This window comes from Trachurus japonicus, chromosome 17 (assembly GCF_045865225.1).
Source record: "Trachurus japonicus isolate A0001 chromosome 17, Traja_1.0".
In the NCBI taxonomy this organism is placed as follows: Eukaryota; Metazoa; Chordata; class Actinopteri; order Carangiformes; family Carangidae; genus Trachurus; species Trachurus japonicus.
This window is the reverse complement of record NC_140923.1, coordinates 22,723,473-22,744,124: the sequence shown is the minus strand read 5'-3', so window position 1 is coordinate 22,744,124 and position 20,652 is coordinate 22,723,473. Positions and strand designations below refer to the sequence as shown.

Here is a 20,652-nt window from a genome sequence, read left to right as displayed (position 1 = left end):
TTTATGATACGGAAAAGACGAAACCAGAGATTAAGCTAGCTTGCTAGATTCAACTGTTGCAGCAATGTTATGGAAGAAAAGAACAAGCATTGTGTGTTCCTGTGCTCTGGAGGCATGGCTTCAGAGAGAAGTCTGACGGAAGGGGTTTGTACTTTTGAATTAGTAAAATGTAGCCTGCTGAAACGGTTTTGAGGTAGTTTAGGAGATCCTGCAGGATCTCCTACTTGACCTTTAACCACATGCTGGTGATGACCTCAGCAGTTGATTATTTCATCATCCTTTCCAGCAGAAACTACCTCACGAAAAAGAAAACATGATCAAAGAAGAGTTACACTGAATTGCTCATGGTCAGTAATTGATATTAAAGATCACTCTGTATTGCCTCTCCTCACCACTACAGCTGCTATTCCAACTCCCACAGCAGCTCCCACTGGCCATCCCACAGTTCCAACAGCTGCTCCAACCTCTGCTGCAATGGCTACTTCAAAAGCTACTCCTGCAGCTATTCCAACAGGTGCTCCAATAGTTCCTCCAAGAGTAACGACTTTCAGTAATTTCTTCTGAACCAGTTATCTTTCTCTGCACATTTTCTTGCCTCCTCATGCGTCATATCTGGATTTTCTCTCTGAAGACGTTCCATCTCTTTTTTTATGGCTCTCTCATTCTCTTTGAACATTTCATTGGTGTAGTAGCTTCCTCCATTTTTCTGAACCATTGTCTTGATCTTCTTCAACAGCGCACAGACCTGAGATGGATCAGCATCTGTTGTCGAAAACCTGGTATCTTCCATTGCACTGATGGACAAAGTCCCTGAGGTTCTTGTTTTGACAAATAAAGGTTTCTATCGAGATTACTTCTTCCTTCAGATCATCTCCATGGGTGAACAGGACCATGATGTAGCGTTCTGCCTCTTCTCCAAACACATTCTGTATAATTTTCACTGTTTGTTGTTCTTCTGGTGTGAATCTGTTAAGCTGGATCATAACCAGGAACACATGAGGACCTGGAGCAGCCAATGAGATGGATGTAACAAAGTCTTTATGCACCTCCACCTCATTTTTCTTTTTGTCAAACAGACCTGGAGTATCAACAACTGCCAGTGTTACACCATCAAATTCAGCTGTTTCCTTCTGACACTCTGGTGTCACTGCAGTAAGACACATTTGAGACAGGAAGCCTTCCTCCTTAAGATTGTGTTTCCAGTTGCACTTTTCCCAGCTCCAGTTTTCCCAATGAGCAAAATTCTGAAGTCTGGTTCCTCTGTGTCTGTGGGAGAATTTCACAAACACGTTATTAATGTTATGAAGAACAAACTCTAAGTTAAGTATTACAACTGTGGCGTAATCAGGACATATTTAATGCTTCAAACATGAACCCTCAGACCAAATTGTGCAACACAGACGTCAGTGTTAATTTCCTTTAATGGGCTGTGGAAATGTCTTTAGATTAGAAAAGGATTTGACTTCAGTATGTTCTGCAGGATGTACTTTATGGTCAGGTGACACAACCGTACAATAAGAATATGTCAGCTCACACAGCTAAACTGAACTTTAATTCAGGAACTTAGCCAACAGACAGGAAACAGGTTGGGTTGAAACCCCTCTGAAGACAAACAGCATTTCCTTTTATTTAATTTTTTCAGACTCAGTATTTCTCTTCACACATGTTGGTTTCACAGTGAAAGATATGAACTCATTCCATACTGGAAATAATAATAATAATAATAATAAAAAAAAAACTCATCAGAGTTTCATGGTCATAAATCAAAGCCTCAACACCCTCTATCCAAACTTAATCAAATACTTCATTAACCAAAGAAAACTGTTACATATTTAACAATAAAAGATAGCATTAAAGTTATTTTTACTCACTCAGTTCACGGTATTTGCTGGTGGACATGCCCATGCTGTTTGTCTTTGATGGACAGTTGTGGGACTTGTCTCTCTCTGTGAGTGAACTGTTTCATTTTCACCTCATCTCTTATGTCAACTTACACGTCTCCTCCCTTTGATCACGTTGTGTCTTCATACAGTTGAGAGCTCACAGACCACAAATCAAACATGCAACACATGTAACACAGCTCTGCAGAGTTAAGAAAGTTCACTGTGTTCCTGAGTTCTACCACAATCTGATGCTGAGCACCTTTACTAATTAAAATCACTGGTTACATGCTGTCATTCCGACATCCCACCACTCCGACATCCCACCATATACCAACATTCCGACATACCGCTATTCCGACATGTGAATGTCCCACCATTCCGACAAGTCTTTATTATGAGAAAATGTGCGTTACTCAACAGGTGACTCCCTTCTTTAAGACATGCTGTGGTGAGAGAGTGTGATAACTACTGTAAATAAGCCATCATAGCTGATTACAGCAATATCAAAAGAAATGTGAAAGGAGCTCAACTGCTGAGGTTATTAACAGCATTTTAGTTTCACTAATCAACTAATTATTTAACATGTTGTTATACAGACATGTTATAATGTGTCTATACTATGTCTTAGGAGGTTTTAGAAACACTGAACTTGATTTGCTCGAATGAACAATAAATCAGAAAGTTTAACGTTTGATAAACTTTGTATATCATGACTTGTATATCACATGTGCTTAATATGTATTCTTACATGTTAATAAAATATAAGTTTGTTTAATGATGTTGTGTCAATACTGTAATTGCTACATTTATTTGAAGCATCAAAACTTGGAATACATTACACTTCTGTATAAACTGTAAGAAATGTACAGCATTTAATCATAAGATCACTCAATATGTCACCAGCAGAGACTAATCATGTTCTTAAATACTTATCTAACTGACAACCAGTGTTGGGGAAGACTATGGGCCCTAGTTTGGTGGCACAGTGCAGGTGGCGTAAGGAAGTGCAGCCGGTGTAATGCAAGTTTCGACCAGCGCAGCCTAGCGCAAGGTCAGATTGGCAGATTGGTAGATCGCGCGGCGCTGAGATAGGCGTGGCTGCGCAGCAGGGGGAGGCGTCACAGATTTAGCTTGGTGCAGTGGAAGTTTCGTGCGAAAATGTCCCGCCGAGGGTGCGCTGAAAGCTCGTCACCTCAAACCAGATCTACTCTCGGCGCAAGGCGAAGTGCAGCCGGTGCAGTGGAAGTTTGGCTGCCCAGTGCGCAGTGCACACACGTCACCAAGACCTCACAGGCAGGTTTCCACAGTTCCAGGCACATTTCAATGCAATAAATATCCACAATAACCACTATTTAATGCAACTAATGGAATCAACACGTGAATTTATATCTATATAGATTGTCCCGTCACATCTGACGTCAGATCAAAGGCTGTCGGCACGCGTAATGGAAACTCCACCTGAATTAACACAGCAGGAACGAACTGGCACTGAAAAGCAGCTGTGGATGTCCCAAGAGCAGGACTGAGGATGGAGGATGACTGCATGTCGCTGCCGTGTTGAGATGCACTGTGCCATTGTGATGATCCGCTTTATTTATTTATTTACTTTTTTTTTTTTTTTTTTTTAAATTAAATTTTTCATAAGTACATATAGACAAAAACGCAGACACCACACAGCAACAATAACAACAACAAAACAAAACAAAACAACAATAACGACAACAAAACCTAGACATTTCTCCACAACATCACAGAAAAGGGAGGATATACAGTGCATACAAAGTCAAATTTCAAAACAAAAAATGTACACAAAACAAAAGAGAGAACACAAGGTCCTTCAAAATACAATCTGCGATGTCAACAGGCACCTCCGCACCTGATCCCAGATGACCCCGGTCCCAGACCCAGTGTCATTCAATGTATCTGCCACCCGCTCCATACCTAGGAGGTTCAAAAATTCAGAAACCCATTCCTCCAATGAAAAACATCCTGGTCTATGAATTTTCCAGTTTGTCAAAATCATTCGCTTCACAGCCAAGAAGGCCAAACCGGTTATCCTCCTTTGTTCCTTTGTTTTCAGCTGAGCATCTCTGTGTCCCAACAGACACACAGCTGGACGTGGTATAAGCTCAACATTAATAAATCTTGAAATTAATTTACAGACTTCTGTCCAAAAACAGTTAATTATAGGACATTGCCACAACATATGAACCAGCGTTCCAACCTGTCCGCAGTTACGCCAACAAAGGTTCGAAACACTGGGATCTATCTTTTTAAGTCGAGAGGGAGTGATGTATGCTCTATGGAGAATTTTCAATTGGATTACTCTACCTCTGACTGACTTTGAAATGGCTTTGATGTCACGCCAGATGTTATCCCACTCTGCAAATGTGAATTGGACCCCCAAATCAAGTTCCCATTGAGACTGAGTTTTTATGTTAGGGTTTGTAGAGGAGTGTAGCAAAAGATTATATAAACCTGAGACTACTCCTCTACTTGATATTAAGGCTCTAAGTTTTTTATCAATCTCATAATTATAATCGAAATATTCCTTGGGGATTTTGGAAATAATTGATTTTAACTGGACATACTGGAAAAAACAATTTTTGTTTAAATCATATCTTTTTCTGAGTTCCTCAAACGGGAGAATTTCTTTATTCTCTACAATTTGAGAAATGTCAGTAATGTTGAGATTATACCATACTGCATTAAACAATGGATTCCCAGCTGCCTTAAAGGCAGTATTATACCATATTGGGGAGGATGGCAGAGCTTAAAAATACCTGGGTTCCAGTGGCCATTGGCCTTCTTAACAATTGACAGCACTATGGTCACTTTAAATCCTGTTTCTTCCAGGATGGCATGGTTGCACTTTATTGGTTGTTTTATCTATTTTATTATCTATTGTTAATTGTTGTCCTGTGTATGTATTTTATTGCTATTTCCATTATTAGCGTATGTTGTGTCACTGTTGTTTACTGTTGTCTTATACTGCTGGCTGCACTACAAATTGCCCTCCGGGGACAATAAAGATCTCTTGACTTGACTTGACTTGATCTTGTGATGTCTATTCTTTTCTGAATCTCTTTGCCTATGCTACATGAAAACTTAATAATGCAATTATCAATTTTTTTAGGTGGAATAGGAGTATACCAAAGTGAAGACAGTGATGTAAATTTGAACTTCCCTTTTACTAGCTGATCTTCCAACCAATCCCAACTTCCTCTATCTCTACTCTTTCTATAGCCCCAAGTAAGTGAATACCTGGCATTAAATGCAAGATAGTACAAATACACGTCTGGGATTCCCAGCCCCCCTTTGTCTCTTGGCAGAGATAATTTTTTCTGGTTAATTCTGAGCTTCTTGTTGTTCCATAGAATAGAGGAGAACATTGTGTTGACATTATCAAACCAAGATTTTTGAATAAACATAGGAAGGGAGGAGATTAAAAAAGTCAGTCTTGGGAGAACGTTCATCTTCAGTACTTCTGCCCTTCCCCATAAAGACAAAGGGAGAGCAGACCACCTTTTAAGGTCCTCTTTAATGGTACCTATTAAAGGTTTTGCATTTAAATCAAATAAATCGTTGATCGGTGATCTAATTTTCACTCCCAAATATGTCATGCCTTCTGATTTCCAAACAAAAGGAGCAGGACCAAGATCAGTAACATGTGTAAAGAGGTTTAACGGTATGGCTTCGCTTTTGGACCAATTTATTTTGTAGCCTGAAAGGCTACCAAAAGAGTTTATAATTTCTAAAACTCTTGATATAGAGTGTGATGGTTCAGATAAAGTCAACAAAATATCGTCCGCATACATATTTAACTTAAAATCATGATCATTAATTGAAATACCTTTGATTTCTTTATCTTGTCAAATTGCACATGCTAATGGTTCTAAGGATAAAATGAAAAGTAAAGGGGATAAAGGACACCCTTGTCTAGTAGAATGAAAAAGTTGAAAGGGAGCTGAGATGATGCCGTTACTCTTTACTGTTGAGACAGGTTTTTGGTAGCGTGCTTTGATCCACTGAAGACACTTTGGACCAAAGCCGTATCTACCCAGAGTATCAAACAAGTAAGGCCACTCAATGCGATCAAACGCTTTTTCAGCATCCAGTGATACTGCGATCGCTGGATGCTGAAGCTGGCTATCCATTTGCATGATTTGTAGGAGCCTTCTCATATTATTGGCTGAAAGCCGCCCCGGGATGAAGCCAACTTGATCTATGTTAATTAAGTATGGAACCACTTTTTCTAACCGTTTTGCTAATAGTTTTGCAAAGATTTTATAATCATTGTTAAGCAGACTTATTGGTCTGTAATTTTTAACATCTGTGTGGTCCTTACCAGGTTTTGGCAATAATGATATAATGGCTGTTCGCATTGTCGGTGGCATGACCTGTTCCTCTATAGCATTATTATACAGACAAAAAAGCAAAGGCATAATATCTCTTGAAAAACATTTGTAAAATTCTCCAGTGTAACCATCATTACCCGGTGCTCTACCATTTGCTAAAAATTTAATTGTATTATGAATTTCTTCTTCTGAAATGGGAGCTTCCAGATTTTCTTTGTCTTCCTCTCTCAGTTTTGGCAAGGATAAATTATTGAAGAAGTTATCTAAATCATGTTGTTTGACCTTATATTCAGATTTGTACAGGCATGTAAAATAACTCCTAAAGGTATCATTAATAGTCCCCTGGTCCTTAATGACCATACCACTTGTATCCCTTAGAGAATAAATAGAGCATTTCTGTTGTTGTTTTTTCAATTGATATGCTAACATTTTCCCTGCCTTTTCCCCGTTTTCATAGTATGTCCTCCTCAGTTTGTATAATGAGAAAGCAGACTCCTCCTGTAACATTGCTTGTGCCTCAGCCCTTGTCAAAAATAGTTCTTGTTTTAAAGGGGTGCTCATTGGATCTCTCATATGTTTAGACTCCAGATCTTTGAGCTTTAATAGCAGTTCAGTTTTCTTCCTCAGTTTCTCCTTATTTTTGTATGATGCATAGCTAATAATCCAACCCCTACAGGTTGCTTTAAATGCTTCCCAAATTGTTGAAATGGGGGTTGTTGGATTCATATTAATTTCCACAAATTCTTTAATATTCTTTTTAATTAGCTTGACAAATACTTCATCTCTTAACAGTGAGTTGTTAAAACTCCACTGTTTACATTTTAATTTCTTCTCACTGGAAGGACAAAAAGTTATTGAAATTGGAGCGTGATCTGAGATGAGGAAACTATGAATCGTAGAGTCTAAAACATTTTCCAATAGAGCATTTGACAAAAGGAGATAGTCAATACGAGAATAGGAGTTATGTGTCTTTGAGTAAAAAGTATATTCTCTTAAATTCATGTTAAAAAGGCGCCAAACATCAATTAAAGAGTGTGTTTGAACTCTTCAAAGGCTCGGGAGAGAGCTTTATCAGCTGGTAGGGGAGGACTTGAGCGATCAACTGCTGCGTTGCTCACCAGGTTAAAATCACCTCCCACTAGTAATGGTATGAGTTAACAAGATATTTATTGAGGACAAAAAAGTGGCCTGTGCTAGATTAGGGGCATATAGATTCATGATATTAATTTTGTTGTTCTCCAGTTCTCCTGAGACTAACCCATCGTCCCTCTTTGTCTGCAATCACATCCAAGGCAATAAACGATATTCTTTTGGAGATGAGAATGCAAACCCCTTTGGAGGCCCCTGTACCTGGGGAAAAGAAAATTTGTCCCACCCAGCGTTGCTTTAACTTTAAAGACTCTTCTTTAGAAAGATGTGTTTCTTGCAACAGTGCTATGTCACAATCAAGAGATTTCAAATGAGATAAGACTTTGAATCTTTTATTTATTTACTTATTAATTTATTAGAGGGCGAGCGACCGCGTCGTCACGCAGCCATAATGAAAAACAAAACACAAATCATCATCTCTCGTAGCCCACCACAACAGCCTCGGTATTAGATCAGTATTACAGTGTTACGCATGGTGTTTGTTTATGTTGTGATTAGTGTACACCTCTCATCTTTCTTACACAGGGTTTGAATAAATGTGAGTTTCTTTATTAGTTTATTAGTTGTTGTTTTTTACACTGGGCAGCGGTTCTCAGTGTATCAGATCAAACCTGATTAAGGATATTAGTAAACTCATTATTCGGCCACTCTGAGCTCGGACCTTCGGACCAAAACACCTGTTTCTCCGAGAGGGGTCTGGCTGCAGACCTCTCGCGTCAGGCCTCTTCCTGTGCAGGCTCTCGTCTCAGGCCTACCTCCAGCGTGAGGCCCGGAAATGAAAAAAAATTCCTCGGATCCAGAAAAAAACAGAAGGCGGAGACTCCGACGTCGCTCACGTGCTAGTTGTGACAGTAAGTGAGACTTTTAAAAATGAAGGTGCATGAGTTATGTTTGCACGTAACTACCTAATTAAGTTTGTTAGTGAGGGAGTTTATTTGTAATGCGTTAAATAATTAATTTGAGACATAGCTAAATGTTGAACAAAATACGAGTTTTATAGGCTAAATTGCATTCAGCATCTATGCTAGCTTTCAGATCTGCAAGTCCGCTTCTCCGCGGTTTTGCTGACCCCCCTCCTGCTATATCTAACCATTAATAAATCAATTGGTAGCTCTGTTGATAGGTGTTACGATATTTACTTTTGTGTAGTGTTACCTGTAATAAACAAGGTATTGGCCTACTTATTACGAGGCGCGTTTGTGCCGTGGTGTTAGTGATATGACATTTTTTGCAAAGTACAAGTATGTAACATCAAAATCAGTCTGAAGCTGTTTAACTTGCTTCAACTGAAATAAAATATTGAATATAATATCACTATTTTGTGTTATGTAGATGCATCACTCCATTTTTCCAACAAGTGAGGGCTATAAAGTGGAGCGCTGCACAGTTTGTTGCACGCTCTTCCATTGCCCCCTTTGCCCAAAATATAAACCCAGCCAAAGAGGAAGGCTCCAGAAACATCTGGATGTACATGTAAAAAACGCCATCACATTCAAAGGTATGTGTATGTGAATGTGTCTGTGTTTTCATGTGCTCATATGTCTTTTTAATCATTGGCAAATTTAACCTTTTGTTGATTTCTTCCTAGACCTAAAGATCTGCAAATGCAGTTTAGACTGCAGAAACACTCCACATTTCCATTGTCCCTGTGACAAAACCGTCATAAGAAGAGCGGACATGGAGAAACACCTGCAGACCTGTCACACATCTGCTGCACCTGACCCCCCCCTTCTTCCACCATCCACTCTTCCAGAAGATGCACCCTGTGCCCCACCTACCATCTCCTCCGCTGCTCAGCCTACCACCTCCTCCGCTGCTCAGCCTACCACCTCCTCCGCTGCCCCGCCTACCACCTCCTCCGCTGCCCCACCTACCACTTCCTCCGCTGCTCAGCCTACCACCTCCTCCGCTGCCCCACCTACCACCTCCTCCGCTGCTCAGCCTACCACCTCCTCCACTGCCCCGCCTACCACCTCCTCCGCTGCTCAGCCTACCACCTCCTCCGCTGCCCCGCCTACCACCTCCTCCGCTGCTCAGCCTACCACCTCCTCCTCCTCTATCCAGCATACAAGTTCTAAGAAGGCAAAATGTTCTCATTGCGGCCTAATCTGCCTTGCAAAAAATTTGAACAAGCACATTCACAGGAAACACAGAAAGAAAAAAAACAGTGACGGTGTGTTGAGGGCTATCTGTGTAGATGCAACAAATGGGATATCTGCTGTACAAAAAGCATCACACGGATTTTCAGTGCCTATTCATGTGCAAAAAAAAACCTGGGGCCACCTGCATAAGGTGCAGTGTGAACTTGAAGAATGCAGGCAGTATCACTTAATGGCACTGAGGAGTGGGTTAACTTTTAGCCAGTGTGAGCACATCCGCTCACTGGACCATTGCAGAGAAATTGCCACAGAGGAATGGCTTAAGGACGAGACACTGGAGGAAATGGTCAGCTTGAAATTCTTTGGTGAGGCAAAAAAGGCAACCTGCAAAAAAAGGCAACAACAGGCACAGAAGGACCACGTCCCTCTCTGTGTAGAGGTTTCATTTCAAAAAAATCCTACACAGTACTGTTTGTACGAGCCAGCTTTGCACCACTACAGTCGGCTTGGGAGGGTGATGGTGACATACAACTCCACAGCTCACACCTGGCATTGTCCTTGTGCCAAACCAAGAACATCCTGTGTCCACAAAAACATTGGCAAGTGGCATCTATTTCAGACAACCCCAGAAATATTCAGAACAGAGACTGTAGCAAGTACACCTCAGCTACAACAAAGTAGTCTCTATCCACCATCTGCAGACATCTTGGAGCAACTTGTTCACTACATTTACAAACATAAGCGGCTTTGCGTTACACACCTTGCCAGATGACATTATTAAACCAAAACCATCTGCAAGTTACATTACAGAGATGCATCCATCTGAGACAACTTGCACCATCTGTCCAGGGTCTGTGCACCTTGAAAAATCTACTTTAATTTCCAAAAATGCACGGATAATCACTATGAATGGTGTAATTGAACGTAAGTATTTTTAAAATTGTGATTGTAACATTGTTAATTACTGAAAATCTTGTAACACCACACGTTTTCACAAAATATAACATTTCTTAAAAATGTCTTTTGTTTTTTCTTTCTTAAACAGATGTATCAACCTATTTCCGGCGATGCCCACAGTGCCACATGGTGTACCGTTATCAGGAATGGAAGGACAGTCTTCACAATTTCGATGATCATGTCATATTGAATCTGGAACTGTGTCTATATTTGAGGCTGAATTTACAGGTCAGTACAATTTAACTTTCATGATAATGTTTATTGGTACATGTTTATTCCTTCCCTGACTGTAATTTTCTAAAATGTATTTTTCTCTTTAAGAACAATGGGCCTCATTCACGAACCGTTCTTAAGAACAAATTTGTTCTTAAGTCCTACTTACGAAGTTTTTACGAAGATTGTGGCATTCATGAATGTTTTCTTATCCAGAATTTGTTCTTAACTAAGAACAAAATCTAAGAACAGTCAGGAGTATACTTACGCACTTTTAGGTGCTGAGACTTCTGCAAAAATAACCGATTATAGCGTTTTCTTTTGTTCTGCAGTTGTATGACATTATATGATTTGAATAAGAATTATTTTCTTATCTTTTATGATGTTTTTAATAATCATATATATTAATAATAATAATTGACAAATCATTGCAGTCTCTTAAAAAACATTATAGACACTAAATTCATATCATATCTTTTTTGGGGGGAGGGGGGGGCATACAGCTGCCGATATGATTTTTTTTTTTCCTAATTGCGGGCTGCAACAGTGCACTTACTGTAAGTGTTAACACTACACACAACTGTTTTTTTTTTCATATGTGATAATATGATAATATTTATGATGGCACACGTGAGAGTGTGGTCTCTCTGATAACAACCGAAGAGCTGCATCCACTGCTGACTCTACTAAATACAGCCGAAATATAAATATAAAAATATAAACTAAATATAAGCCTTTTGCTTGTTTCTTTGTTTCATTCCTGCCGCAGTAGCGCCACTTCACTACTTAAGTTCTTTTTACGTTTGGAGTCTGGTGCTCCCTCCCAGATTTTCATTTGAGCATTTCAACTTTCTTTCTCACTTCACCTTCTCTGCTCAGTGCCTGTGGGTTCTGTTTGCACATGGCCCTGCAGTCTCATGCCCTTTTACGGGCATTGAGGGGGCGGTTACCTATGCTAATCATATGTTAATTAGACTCACCTGGCACACGCCCTCAACTTACGAGGAGATGGCATTCATCAAGTAGGAACACAGCTGCGAACAATTCTGAGGCTTACGAACGCGTTGATGAATCTGACGTAGGGTTTTCCTAAGGAACTTCTTAAGAACAACTTAAGAAAGAATCTAAGAAGGTTCTTAAGAAGATATTGGTGAATGAGGCGTTCTTAAGAACAAATTTGTTCTTAACTCCTACTTACGAAGTTTTTACGAAGATTGTGGCATTCATGAATGTTTTCTTATCCAGAATTTGTTCTTAACTAAGAACAAAATCTACGAACAGTCAGGAGTATACTTACGCACTTTTAGGTGCTGAGACTTCTGCAAAAATAACCGATTATAGCATTTTCTTTTGTTCTGCAGTTGTATGATATTATATGATTTGAATAAGAATTATTTTCTTATCTTTTATGATGTTTTTAATAATCATATATATTAATAATAATAATTGACAAATCATTGCAGTCTCTTAAAAAACATTATAGACACTTTCATTTCAATTCATATCAGTTGTTTTTTTTTTCTCTTTTTTTGGGGGGGGGGGGGTGGGGGGCATACAGCTGCCGATATGATTTTTCTTTTTCCTAATTGCGGGCTGCAACAGTGCACTTATTGTAAGTGTTCACACTACACACAACTGTTTTTTTTTTATATGTGATAATATGATGATATTTATGATGGCACACGTGAGAGTGTGGTCTCTCTGATAACAACCCGAAGAGCTGCATCCACTGCTGACGCTACTAAATATAGCCTAAATATAAATATAAAAATATAAACTAAATATAAGCCTTTTGTTTGTTTGTTTGTTTGTTTCATTCCTGCCGCAGTAGCACCACTTCACTACTTCAGTTCTTTTTACGTTTGGAGTCATGGTGCTCCCTCCCAGATTTTCATTTGCGCATTTCAACTTTCTTTCTCACTTCACCTTCTCTGCTCAGTGCCTGTGGGTTCTGTGTGGACACGGCCCTGCAGTCTCATGCCCTTTTACGGGCATTGATGGGGCGGTTACCTATGCTAATCATATGTTAATTAGACTCACCTGGCACACGCCCTCAACTTACGAGGAGATGGCATAAGAACACAGCTGCGAACAATTCTGAGGCTTACGAACGCGTTGATGAATCTGACGTAGGGTTTTCTTAAGGAACCTCTTAAGAACAACTTAAGAAATAATCTAAGAAGGTTCTTAAGAAGATATTGGTGAATGAGGCCCATTGTTTCAGTCTCCAAGGTAATCGAGTCACTGGAAGGCCTAAGGAAAGTAAATTTTCCATCCAAAAATACAATCCTCCATGCCTACCTCCACTTCAAGGCATTGACAAACCACAATTATTCCTATTCCTGTGTCTGCTGTGGCTACCATCCTCCAGTGGTTGTGATGGACCTCCATAAGAAAGGGGTGTTTAACTTGCCTGGTAAGTCACAAAGTTGTGTATGCATGCATGTGTGCATGTGTTTGTGCATGTATTACAGACAGTAAATTACAGCTGTTTCTTTCAGTGAGTGACATAGAAGAAGTCTCCGAGAACTTCAATGGGGAGGTCAACATTGAGGAGTTCTGGGATTCTGTCCAGCTTGAGATGATTTCCCGTGCCTTTTTCCCAAGTATTTACAGAAGTTCTTTCTTTGTTATCACCTTTATTTAATAAATAATTGAACTGTAACATACTATTAATTACATGTTTGGTGCCTTTTCCATAGGCCATGCAAAAAACAACTTTGCTGTCCATCCTAGTTTTGAGCACTGGGCCCCATGGATTGGGAAGAATACACGCAAATCTGACAATGTGTTAAACACAGAATTTGAAAAAGTTTCCTCTTCAAAATCCTCCTCTGAAGCTGAGCTGAGCATGGTTTCAGAGGACCGTCTAATGGACAGAGGTGGCAAAAGTACTTATATTCTGTACTTAAGTAGAAGTACAGATACACGTGTAAAAAAAATCCTCTGGTAAAAGTAGAAGTACTGATTCAACTCCTTTACTCAAGTAAAAGTAAGAAAGTACAGGCTCTGAAATGTACTTTCAAAGTAAAAAGTAAAAATGATTTTTTGCCGTTAATGAAACCTATATAATTTGATAATTTTCTGTCTGAACAAAAAAAGTTCAGACAGAATAATCAAGATTGAACTGACCAGAGGCAGTGTTTCCCAACGTTTGGGCCGCCACAGACTCTCACAAAATAATAATAATAAGAATTTTTAAACAGCGTTTCATCACCTCTCATCTCTGTCAGTCAGTCCACCTGCCGTCTCTCTCGCGTGCAGTCGCACGCGCGCGCGCGCGCACGTACACACAGACACGGGCACATGGACAGGTTGCGCTTTGCCGCTCGTAAACGGTAAATGCGCTGTATTGCGCTGATTGTACGGTGTTCAAACCCCCCCCCGTCCGACCACCATCGCTTCCTTCCTCCATGCAAGCTGCCTCCATGTTGCTGCTACAGTATACAACAAGTTGGTAACTAGGTTCTCTCTCTACCGCCCCCCCTCCCTCCCTTTTCTTCTCCCTCTTTCCCTCTCTAGTTCGTCACGTCTTTTACCGGTGCTTTTACGTCGCGTCAAAAAAAAAGTAACGAGTCTGTTTTTACAATGTAAGGAGTAGAAAGTACATATTTTTGCGTATAAATGTAGGGAGTAAGAGTAAAAAGTCGTCAGAAAAATAAATACTTAAGTACAGTAACGAAGTATTTGTACTTCGTTACTTGCCACCTCTGCTAATGGATGAGCTCATGAAGCAGAAGGTACATATACTGTTATTAAATTTTTGTTGCAGCATGTAACAAAATTTGAATTGATTTCACATTTTCTTTATTTCAAAAGGTTTCTACAGTGCGCAAGCTGTGTAAGGCCTGCAATTTGGACTCAAAGGGATCAAGGAATGACCTCATCAACAGACTAAGAGACGAGATGAAAACCAGACATACATATGACAAAATCTTCCAAAAAATCTGGGGAGCTTCAGGTATGGGTCAAACATTGTTCTTAGAAACAATCTGAAATGTGTTATTAATATTAACTAAAGAGACTTTCAACTTACTTTTATAGGGGGCTGGTCTGTGATTCTCTGCCCTCATGGTGTTATATACAGTGTAAAGTTTAACCTGAGGGCAGAATCGCCAAGAGATTTTGCTGATCTCCTTCTCTCCTGGAAGCACCTGCCAAATGTTTCTGTTTATGATTTTGCTCATGGTTTGGCAACCCACGTCAACCTTCGTGTCCCATCCACACTACCTATCAAGCCACATGAAGGGAGACTGGCTGAAACAACCAATGAAAATGTCACAGCTGCTCACCAGGGAAAACTCAGAATCCCTCTTCCCTGGTTGACTGAAAAGTTACAAAATCCTGATGTTGATGGGCATCCTTGCACTGGGTCTTCAGAACATTATGTCCTTTATGATAAATTTCATGAGGCCAACACCAAGGATCCAAAGGAGGTTTTAAGGAGGATCAACCTGGTCCCAGAACTCCAGGGCTCCCTGAATAGCCAGGTGGCTGAACAGCTGTTTTCAACTCTAAGGAAAAACAATTACTTCCTCAATAACATGGCACCTTCAACGCACATTTTTACAATGAGAAACCTGATACATCATCGAAACACAAAAACAAACAAAAAATATTCTGAAAAACCTGCTCAAGAGAGGAGGAGATTCGGAGTCTCTGCATGACATCGCTCTAAGTGAAAATGGACAAGCAGTGTTAGGTAAATATGAAATATGGGGTTTTTAATGTTATACTTGAAATGTGAAATATAATTCTTGTACTAACTAAACAATTTCTTTTCTAAAGCCTTGGGAATCCTACCATCAAAGAACACTGCACAGCATCAACATCTGCCATCACCAGTTGGAGCCCCTTTGCAGCCACAAAGTCTTCACGCTGACACGCACAAAGGTATGTAGCAGCTTCTCAAATCATTATTTTATTTAGCCTTTTTTTAAAACTTGGATTTTCCTGTAAAGATGGTGACACATGTGGACCACACTGTGAAAACATCACTAAATGTGAGAACATACAACCAAGCCGGTCGTCATGGACATTACACATGCATTCCTCCCAACAGCAACTGGTATGTATTTAAAAAAGCGTTGTGATTCTTATATTGAAATCTTGACACCTGTGAAAGTACTGGGCTACATTTTAAGGTGTTTATGAAATATTTAATATGGTGCAATCTTTTTTATATGTATTTTTTTCAATCATTAGTTTGACTATGTCCTGGATACTGAAAGGCCAGAGACACAACTAATTGTGAGGACAAAAAAGAGTTGCCTAACGCGTGGTGACTTCTGGACTCTTGGCATGAATCGGGAGATGGAATCAACCGTGAGTTAATATTAAATAGATCTTATAAGTGAACCAATTATGTTGTGAGAGCGGGTAATACTGGACCAAAAATGCAGACAGCATGCAGGAGGTAATACCAATGATTTATTAAATGAAAAGTAATGGGATGGAGGGGAGAGGGAGACAATCGATGGAGCCGCAGGTCGTGAGGTTGATGGCAGAGAGAATGAGGCTGAATCCGAGGCTGGGTGAAAAGGAATGGGCAGGTGGAGAAGGGCTGGCAGAGGTACTCAGGAGCAGGTCCGCTGAGGAGAGGGGAGGGACAAACAGAGGGATGAGAAAACAAAAACAGGAGGTGCAGAACGAGGACGTGACATATGTATGTCATTAATACTCCCAAGTTATTTTTATATTTGATTTTTTTTTGCAGATTGGAAATGCCTGTTTTGAGCTTATAGAAAGAATTGCTCAATCAAAGGTATAACATTTGATCTCAGAATATGTTTGTATCCATTTTACATACTGTTTTACATGTTTACATTTGAAATATATTCTGCAGGGGAAGTGCATTTTTGTGGCTGATTTGTATGACGTACCGACGTGGCGACAGCCAACAGCATGCGACCCACTCTCAAGTTTACCTGTAAGTATACTGGATTCAATTAAAAATATATTTTTATGTTGACTTATTTTTGTCTTTTAAATGTTTCTTTGATATTAGGGAGACATTCACATAAGGGATTCCATTGTTATCCCTGTGTGGAAAATTGGACATTTCATGTTGTGTGTAAGTACAGATGCATTTTTTTCTTTATTGCTGTCACTTTTATAACTTAACCACACACTCCCTTTCCTGTGGTGGAGGCAACCACACTTCCTGAATCATTGCTGTCCAAATCCTTTCTTGTCCTCACATCTTTTTTACATTCACTTAGCACACACTAAAAAATAAAAAAATAAAAAAGTTGTGCTGCATTAGTGTTGTGCTGTTGTGTTTCTGTTGTCTGTGTTGTATTAACCTCTCCCCCTACGATGAAATGATATCTCATTAACCACAAAAGGTTTTGAAGCCAGTCCAGAGAGAGATTCTCTTTCTTGATTCCAAATGTGCACATGCACAATTTGGGTTTGGTGATCAGGAAATGAGAGCACTGCTGAGGTCACTAACAAAAACATATTTTTTGGTTCTGAATGGTGTTCATGTTCCTTTGCTGTTCGGAAAAGGTTTGTTTTAGGGCTGAGCAGTATGGATACATGGTCGAAACTAGGGATGCAACAGTAGAGTTTTCCCACAGTTCTGTCTAAGCCAATATTGTATGAAAATATAATTAAAAGCACAAATATAGTCAAACAAAAAAACGTAATATCAAAATGTAATACTACTATCATCACATGTCATTGCCTTCCATAAAAAAACGATGCAGTATCCAATCAAGTTAAATTGCCTTTGTCTATTGCACCTAACAGGCATTCAATGATTTGATAAAATATTAAATGCTCTTGCATCCCTAGTCAAAACATAATATTGCCCAGCTCTACATTGTTTTCTCATTGGATCATGTTCTGATCTGTGAAAGTCTTTTTATGGTATCACCTAAATATAATTGCAATTTGGCACATCGGGTACTTCTTTTAAATTAAACTTTCGTGGATGATAACATTACATTAATAATATATGTCATAAAATAGTACCATAAAAAGCCTTCTGCATGTGTTCGACTGCATGTAAAGGTTTGTTCCTGACCTAAATTACTTACAAGCAGTATGGTTTATATGTGCAGTGCCCTAACCATGATCTGGACAACTATGTGATGCGATGTTAATGTCTTTTAACTTTTAGAAACCTTTCTCAATCGATATTTCCTGGAGTGTGGCACGAGACCACTGGTTTGGAAATACAGGTAACAGCATATACCACATGTAATCTCCATTTAACACCATTTAAAATTATTGACTGACTGACTGTCATCACAGGGTTTTCCAAGACAGCCATATGGACAAGACTGTGGGATCTTCATGTTGATGGTAAGAGATGTTAATAGTCTTATTTAATTCTATGTGCTTTAAAGCTATTGATATGGAATTTTTTTTCTCCATAGTATGCCCTCTACTCTGTTCTGGATGCCCCTTATGATTTCACCGTGGTAAGTTGACTTGCATATTCAAAATAAAATGTAAACATCTACTCTGTCCAACTGTGCTAAAAAAATATTTTCAGGTGGACATGCCAGCTTTGCGAAAGTGGTGGTGTGTTATGCTCCTGGAAAATGTTGAACTTGGAAGGTAAGAGCACAAAAATTTGACATTTAATTGTGTTAAAAATATTAACAGCACATTTATGAGCATATTTGTTTTTCTTTTTATTTGAGCTATGGCAAAGTGTTTGCCCACTGGACAGACATTTCAAAGAGTGTGCTGCAAGATGAGGTGCCACCAGTGTTTCATTTAAAGAAACGGAAAATGGATGACATCACTGAGGTCAGTGATTTCTCACCCATTGGAAGAAGGGCTCATATTATACTAGTCGAAGTATTAGAGACAGCTGGAATGAACAATGTTGGGTGTGCATATTCTTTATCAGTATTTTGATGCATCAACATGTTGTCCTTACAACGCCAGCCATGGTCATTGCATTATTTTGAATATTGAATAAAAAGATTTGTGTGTTCCTCACCCTCACCCCCCACCCCACCTTCACCTCCCACCCCACACACCTTTTAGACAGAGGAGCAGCCACAACCTGTTTCAAAGCATCAGCAATCTTGCACTGAAAGAGCTGTCGAGATGCCAGTGGATGTGGTATGCATGATTCTCTGTTTTAAACTAAGTTATTCTTTGCAAAAGTTCTATTTGAAGTCTAATTTTTCTAATTTATATGCACTGTTATTTCCATGAGAATAACAGAGTTTGTACAGCAGTTTTGCTATAGCAAGACTACCTTTTTTCTGTCTTTTTCATAGGATGAAGTGGGGGCCAGGATACTTCATCACTGCAAAAAGGCCGCAGAGTGGGTTGAAACAAACCAACATTTGTTTTCGGCAAAGGTGGAGCTTCCCTGTGTCCTCACTATGGGAGAGGAAGAAGTGGAAGAGGTTGTAAGGCAGTACAGAAGGCTTTGGGACGAAGAAGAACGTTGCCAGCTTGATAACCAGGAGACAGAAGACATCCTTGACCACTTCAAATTCAAATTTGAAAATGTGGATGACATGTGGGTCTTTTGTGACGAGATTGTGGATAAAAGAGGATACACAACCTACACTGAAACTCAAGTGTAGGCTAATAAGGATGGTGTTTAATAAAAGACTGAATAGAACCAAGTGATTTTGTTCTTTTTTGAAATTTTTGTACTTTTATCTGTTTTCCTTATTGCTTTAATTATATTATATATTTATATAGTATTCATTGCATTCATTCATTCATTTTCTATACCACTTATGTTCACCCTGGACAGGTCGCCAGTGTATCGCAGGGCCGACATATACAGACAGACAACCATTCACACTCTCATTCACACCTATGGACAATTTAGAGTCACCAATTAACCTAACCTGCATGTCTTTGGACTGTGGGAGGAAGCCGGAGTACCCGGAGAGAACCCACGCATGCACGGGGAGAACATGCAGGGCCCTAGTTTCCTGGACCGAGCGAAGTCTAAGTGCAGTGCAGCTTCGCCACGCCAACGGGGTGTGGCCCAGGTCCATTTCGCAAGATTGGTGGGTCGCGCAGTCAGACTTACACCAGCGCAGCCCCTCCCCTCGTCCCTCCCACCGGCGCAAACGGTGAAGAGGGAGGAGAGAGGGCGGGAGGGAGACAGGAGGAGGAGAGAAAGGCGTGGAGTGGGTTTGACACAGCCGAGTCAGATCTTCACCAATCAAAGGAGCTCCTATCCTCACCTTTAACTGCGCGGCGGGTGATGCGCGCTGCAAGTTTGTCATTTTATACTTTGACATGGACGGAGGAGACAGCGACGCCAGAGGCCGAACCTCTCCCAGGAGGAAACAGCTGTTTTGGTCCGGAGGTCCGAGCTCAGAGTGACCAATAATGAGTTTACTAATATACTTAACCAGGATTGATCTGATACACTGAGAACCCCTACCCAATCTAAGAAACAATAACTAATAAACTAATAAAGAAACTCACATTTATTCAAACCCTGTGTATAAGATGAGAGGTGTAGGCTACACTAATCACAACATAAACAAAGACCATGTGGATGAAATCAGCGTAAAGGACGCTCTCTCTCTCTCTCTCTCTCTCTCTGTCCTCCTCTCTCTCTCTCTCTGTCTGTCTCTTTTTTTCTCTTTTTTTTCTGTGATGAGATGCTGAGTATACTGTAGTAGGCTATATACTGACTATCTGATACGGAGGCTGTTGTGGTGGACTAAGAGAGATAATGATTTGTGTTTTGTTTTTCATTACGGCTGCGTGATGCGGTCGCACGCGCTTATGAATTAATAAGTAAATAAATAAAGGGGATCATCACAAGGGCAGAGTGGTATGGCAGCGACATGCAGTCATCCACCCTCAGTCCTGCTTTTGGGACATCCACAGCTGCTTTTCAGTGCCAGTTCGTCCCTGCTGTGTTAATTCAGGTGGAGTTTCCATAACGCGTGCCACAGCCTTTGATCTCTGCTTTGATCTGACGTCAGATGTGACGGGACAATCTATATAGATATAAATTCACGTGTTGATTCCGTTAGTTGCATT

At 40.0% G+C, this 20,652-nt stretch overlaps 2 pseudogenes; both read left to right on the top strand.

The window, feature by feature from the left end:
- Positions 1–9,067: 9,067 nt before the first annotated feature.
- On the top strand, positions 9,068–15,387 carry LOC146970631 (HMG domain-containing protein 3-like; annotated as a pseudogene).
- A 1,700-nt stretch (positions 15,388–17,087) lies between these two features.
- On the top strand, positions 17,088–19,241 carry LOC146970630 (uncharacterized; annotated as a pseudogene).
- Positions 19,242–20,652: the final 1,411 nt, after the last annotated feature.